We start from the raw sequence: 5545 nt of genomic DNA, 5'->3' as shown, positions 1-5545 counted from the left end.
TCTGCAAAGTGCCTTGCCAAAGCCTCACAGGAGGCCTTAGAATGCTCCAGTGGTTCCGGAGCCACAGGACCGACCAGGCTCCGGACCACTTGGAACAGCCTCCTGGGACAGCACTCTGCAGACGCGATAGAGGCAGCATAATATTCCTTTTTTGCTGCCTTCACCGCCACGTGATAGGCTGAAGATACAGCTCTAGCCCGTGTCTGATCGTCTTTGGAGCGAGACTTCCGCCACCGGCGCTCTAGCCATCTCACCTCCTGTTTCAGAGCTCGTAACCGCGGATTGAACCATGGTGCAGTCCGAGCCCTGTTCAGGGGGAGAGGGCATTTCGGAGCCACCCGATCTAATGCCCCAGTGATTGCGGCATTCCAGCCACCCACCAGGGTCTCGACCGAGTGGCCGTTGGCATGCCCCAGAGAATCCCCAAGCGCATTCAGGAATCCATTTGGATCCATAAGACGCCTGGGGCGGACCATTTTAATGGGTCCTCCACCCCTGCGGAGGGGTTGTGGAACCGAGAAGTCCAACGTCACCAGATAGTGATCTGACCATGACAAGGGGGTGGTGGATATACCCCCGACTTCCAGATCACTCCCCGCTTCTCCAGAAACAAACACAAGGTCTAGTGCATGACCAGCTACATGGGTGGGCCCAGTTAGAATATGGTGCAGCTCCCAGGAGGCCATGGTCTCCATGAAGTCCCGAGGTGCTCCTGTGAGGATGGCCTCCGAATGTACGTTGAAGTCCCCCAACACCAGTAAGTTAGGGGACTGTACACGCACATCAGAGACCACCTCAAGCACCTCGGCCAGGGAGTCAGTCGTGCAGCGGGGTGGACGGTACACGAGCAGAATCCCCAGACTGCCCTTCGGGCCCAACCTCCAGTACATGCACTCAGCAACCTTGGTCTCCCGGAGAGGGGATCTGGTGAAGACCAAGGACTCTCGGTAGATAACAGACACTCCATGCCAGGTCTGCACCCTCATCCAAGATCATGTCATGGATGAGGGAGGTTTTCTGGGTAAGAGACCTGGCATTGCAGAGCAGCAAACGAAGGCCAGAAGATGGGGTCACACCTCCCCCAACCATCCTTTGGCTCTGGACAGGCCCGGAGCAGGGGACAGATATTACACATCTCTCCTTGTTCCCCTTACCTGGCATGGCCTGCCCCTAGCGCTCCGCCAGTGCCTGCTGCCCAGCCTCGGTATGTTCTGGCCCCCAACACTCCCCCCACTGCCTCCATCAGGTGGACACATGCCCCCTCACTCCCGCCTATCAGGCAGGCTACCCACCCCTAAAAACACAACAAAATCCCCCCCAACAAAATAAAACAAACAAACAAAACAATTAAAATCCCCTTAAAAATGCCAGGCAGGAGTCCACAGGGAAGGCCTGGTGGTGGTGGTGGTGGTGGTGGTGGTGGTGGTGGCGGCGGCGGCGGCAGTGGCAGCGGCAGCGGCAGCGGCAGCAGCAGGCCCAGCAGCAGCAAGCACACCTCTTCCCCGGTGGTGGTGGTGGTGGTGGTGGTGGTGGTGGCTTCTCCTGCAGGCCCTGGCTCTCCCAGGCCACCTCAGCCAGCCAGCTTATGTAGCCCCTCCAGGGAGGGGCAGGTGGAGCAGCACAGCTGGCTCGGTACCTGGGGGCCTGGTCCTGCAGGGACTGGCAGTCTGCCAGGCAGAAGTCCACAGGGAAGGCCATTCCAGACCTTGTGTTTGTTTCTGGAGAAGCGGGGAGTGATCTGGAAGATCTTGGGGAAGACAGTTTTTAATGGGTGCATATAGAGAAAGTGTGTGTGTTACTGTTGCAAGACCACTGCACCAGGCCCACCTTTTTACACCAACAGGGCCTGTTAGAGGAAGCAGGTGATCTGCAAACAGGAAAGGAACGGGGGAATCTGCTTTGTAGAAATGTGCCTTTTCTTCGTAATATGGCAATTGGTTCCCATATGGCCCTGCCCTAATGGAGAAAAGGCAGCCAATTAGAGGGACGTGGTATCCAAAGGGTAGGCCCCACTCAAGGCTCACTGGATTTATGTGATTGGCTGAAAACTGCCTTACAGCTGCAGGCAACCTCATCAGCAATTGGCTGGAAGGTTTGCCAGTTCCCTGAGAAGAGGACCCCCAAAGTGAAACTAGTAATTGGCTCCTTCCTGCACTGAGAAGACTGTAGCCAGGGAACCTTGTCATGTGAGCCTCTCATCTGCCGGCCTCTCCCCCTTGTCTTGACAGCATCAGAGAGGCCTGACTGAAAAGGCAGCTTGAGTCTAGGGACTCAAGACACGAGAGAGAAGCAATAGGCCTGGACAACCAAAAGGAAACAAGGAGTAATGAGTCAGAATTAGCCTGGGTCACTCAAAAATTTCAATGCATTTTCTCTAATGCTGTGCCGAAAATTTCTCCCACATTTTTTCCGACCATTCTCATTCAATCTGACAGAAAATAAATTGCGTTCGAAAATATATTCAAAGGAGGAGTAATGTCAGAGAAATTCTCAGGGGTTGGGTTCAGGGTTCTTGCACTTATCTTAATCATGAGGTGGCTGAGGAGTGTGCTTGAGTGTCCTGTCTGTCATCGTACAATATTCTCTATGGCAGCTGGTAGCCTCCTCGGCTTCCTGCACTTCAGTTAAAGCCATCGTGAGGAAGCCATCGTGAGGCAATTCCTCCCATGGGGCTTTCTCAGTTCAGGAAGTGCAGGTGGCCTAGGAGGCTGCAGAGCGGTGGAGAGATGTGCAATAGAGAGAGAAAACACACACAGCCCCCTCAGCCACCTCGCAGTGACTAGGCAAGCCCAAGAAATTCAAAATTCTGCCTCGGAAAAGTGGAAGCCTCAACACAGTTGATGCTGTTGCCACTTGCAGGAGCAGTGTGACAGACCAAAAACCCTTAGGAAAAAAGAAGGAAGCTGTGTTACAATCCCTGTCAATAGTTAGCCCTATCTGTGAGAAACTGTTGGAGAATTTCTCCTCCTCTAGGAGAAATTCAGTGAAATTGGCCTCCCAATTTCTCTGCCCACAAATAGGCGGGAGAATTTCGAGAGGTCATTTGTGTGCAGTTCGAATGCTCTCTAAACTTACTTGGGGTGGGGTGGGGCAACTCCCATTTGGCCCTATGATGGATCCTCCAGGGTAATGTAGATGAGGCTGAGCTAGCTGGACCAGAGGTCTGAGTTGGTACAAGGCAGCTTCCTACGTTGCGGTGTGCCTAGAGTGTGAATTGCTTCACAGATCATGAGTGTGTGTATCCTTTCTTGCCTTTACAGGCAGGGACACACCCAGCACCTGAGAGCCCAGTCATGTCCCCCAAATGCCTTTGGCCTCAGGCTCTTCTTCTCCTGCTCTTCCTCACGGCCACCTCCCTGCTCCCACGGAGCGAAGGCAGCTCTCCCGACGACCCTGAGCTCCCACGGGGTGAAGGCTCCTCTTTCAAAGACTTTCTGAAAAGGCACCAGGATAACCCCAAGACCGACTACCTGAACGATCACACCTACTGCAACCTGATGATGTACCGCCGGCACCTGAACTGCCAGGAAGGCAACACTTTCATCCACAGCAGTAGACAGCAGCTGGCCGCCATCTGCAATTCCACAGGGAAGAGCCTGGACGGAAACCAAAACAGCAGAACCCTCTTCCCCATCACCATCTGCACCCTGGCGGAGGGCCAGAAAAGGCTCTCCTGCAGCTACACGGGGAAGAGCGAGATCAGGAAGATCCGGGTCACCTGCAAGAATGGCCTCCCGGTCCACTACATTGCCCATATTTAAGCCGGGGCAAAATGTGGCGGAAAGGATGGGGCTGATGAAATTATTCTGCTTTGCCTGGCTGGTTTCTCCTCGAGCCTCTCCCAGAGATGCTCGCAATGCCGTGTTCAGCACAAGCTGCTTCCTCCAGTATGGGATAGAATGTGCCCTGTTTATGATGTCTCCTCTTTCCCTTTGTTCTGTGCAGCGCCTAGTAGAATTCTGGTACTAAATCAGTGCCAACACGGATGGCTTTTTGGTTGTTTCAAACTCCAGAAAGTGTCCACCTAAATGAGTTTGCAGCTTGCTTCCTTTTTTTGTTTCCGCTCTGCAATAAATGCATTTGTTCTAGTCACCTCTGGCGTTCTTTCCTTGTACTCTGTCTCCACCCAGTGTCTCTGGTGCAGCATGGCACATCAGGGTTGCATTGCTGGCACATCCAGCTCAACATCTGGGCAGTGGCGATCCGGATGTTATGGGGATGGTTGCAAGCAAACTGGGAGGGCAAAGGGCCATTTCACACACTACACACAGGTCTCTCCTTGGCTTCCCCTCTCTGTATATGACCTTACGGTAGACCAGCCTGCCCCAACCAGGGCCCCCTCAGATTTATTGGACTGCAACTCCCATCACTCCTAATGGCTGTGCTGGCTGGGGAAGATGGGAGCTGCAGTCCAACACATCTGGAGGACACCAGGTGTGGGAAGGCTGCTGTAGACCAGCAATCTGACCACATACCTAGTCATTAGGTATGCCTAGGCATCTGACCACATACCTGTAGACCCTGCAGGTCTCTGGTACTGCTAATTTGTCCACGTGCTACAAAAGTGTGGATGTCAGGGAGGGTCTCCTACCAGGGCCGCCCTCCATCTCCCTCTTTCTAGTCCAGACAGAGCACGTTTGTCTCACTTGCAGACCCAGGCAGTAAGTGACATGCCAGGGATGTGCTGCAGCCATCATTCCAGCTGCACAAAATGGCATTTGTTGCATGGACATCCGGAGGTGCTATGTTTTTGGATTGCCTGGTCTAGTTGGCAATCATAAATGGTCTGTAGTATACTGGGCACTTGGACAATTGGAGGGTTGGCAAAGAACTGGAGGTGGGGCTGAGGTTGGCAGTATAGTTCACAACCACCCTGCAATGTAGTTCAGTGTTATTATCTTCATATTGCAGATTGATGGGGGGAGGGGCTGAGAGACAATGGTTGTCATGCCCTGTTCCTTTCTCTTCCGCATGTAACCACCCCCCAAGAAAGGATTGGAAGGCATCTTCTGGGCACCTGCAGAGTGCTTCCTATGGCCAGTCTTAAATTAAGGGGTGGAGCTTTTCTGTGGGAGGAAGAATTGCAAGGCAGAGCTCGGCCCCAGTACCTCTTGTTTTAGATGTTTAGCACTACACAGACACAAAGACACATTCTTACTGTTTGCATTTGCAAGGATCAGATTTATTGCGAGGATGACAGCAAGTACATTTAAGCAAGTAGCGGCCTCTACAGGCCCCGTGGATTCACCTTTCCCTCCATCTTATCATGAGGCTGCCTGCATTCCGGTTCTGCCACGGATGCCACTCCCATCCCTACTGTACACTTAGGCCCCCTCTCCCCCAAATGCCTAGGTATGTGGTCAGCCCCGTGATGATCAACACTAGCACTGTTCTGAGGAAATGCGAGGGAGGCAAATTCCCTTCAGCTGTGCCTTCTGAAGGAAAAGGAGAAGGTGCCAGTTCCTCAAAGGCTGTGCTTTCCTATTTGTAGATAATTAATCTCCGTTTCCTCAAAGGGTTGATCAGCAACTACAGGGACAGAACC

General features: G+C 53.1%; 1 pseudogene across 1 annotated transcript; it reads left to right on the top strand.

Annotated features, from left to right (window-relative positions):
* Window positions 1-2161: 2161 nt before the first annotated feature.
* LOC146342361 (ribonuclease pseudogene) lies at window positions 2162-4085 on the top strand (annotated as a pseudogene). Its single transcript, XR_014784133.1, has 2 exons — window positions 2162-2323; window positions 3261-4085. The product of XR_014784133.1 is annotated as a ribonuclease pseudogene (transcript).
* Window positions 4086-5545: the final 1460 nt, after the last annotated feature.

This window comes from Heloderma suspectum, chromosome 6 (genome assembly GCF_057233095.1).
Source record: "Heloderma suspectum isolate Gila_16-S chromosome 6, 16-S_ref, whole genome shotgun sequence".
Classification (NCBI taxonomy): domain Eukaryota; kingdom Metazoa; phylum Chordata; class Lepidosauria; order Squamata; family Helodermatidae; genus Heloderma; species Heloderma suspectum.
This window is presented reverse-complemented; position numbering and strand designations above follow the sequence as displayed.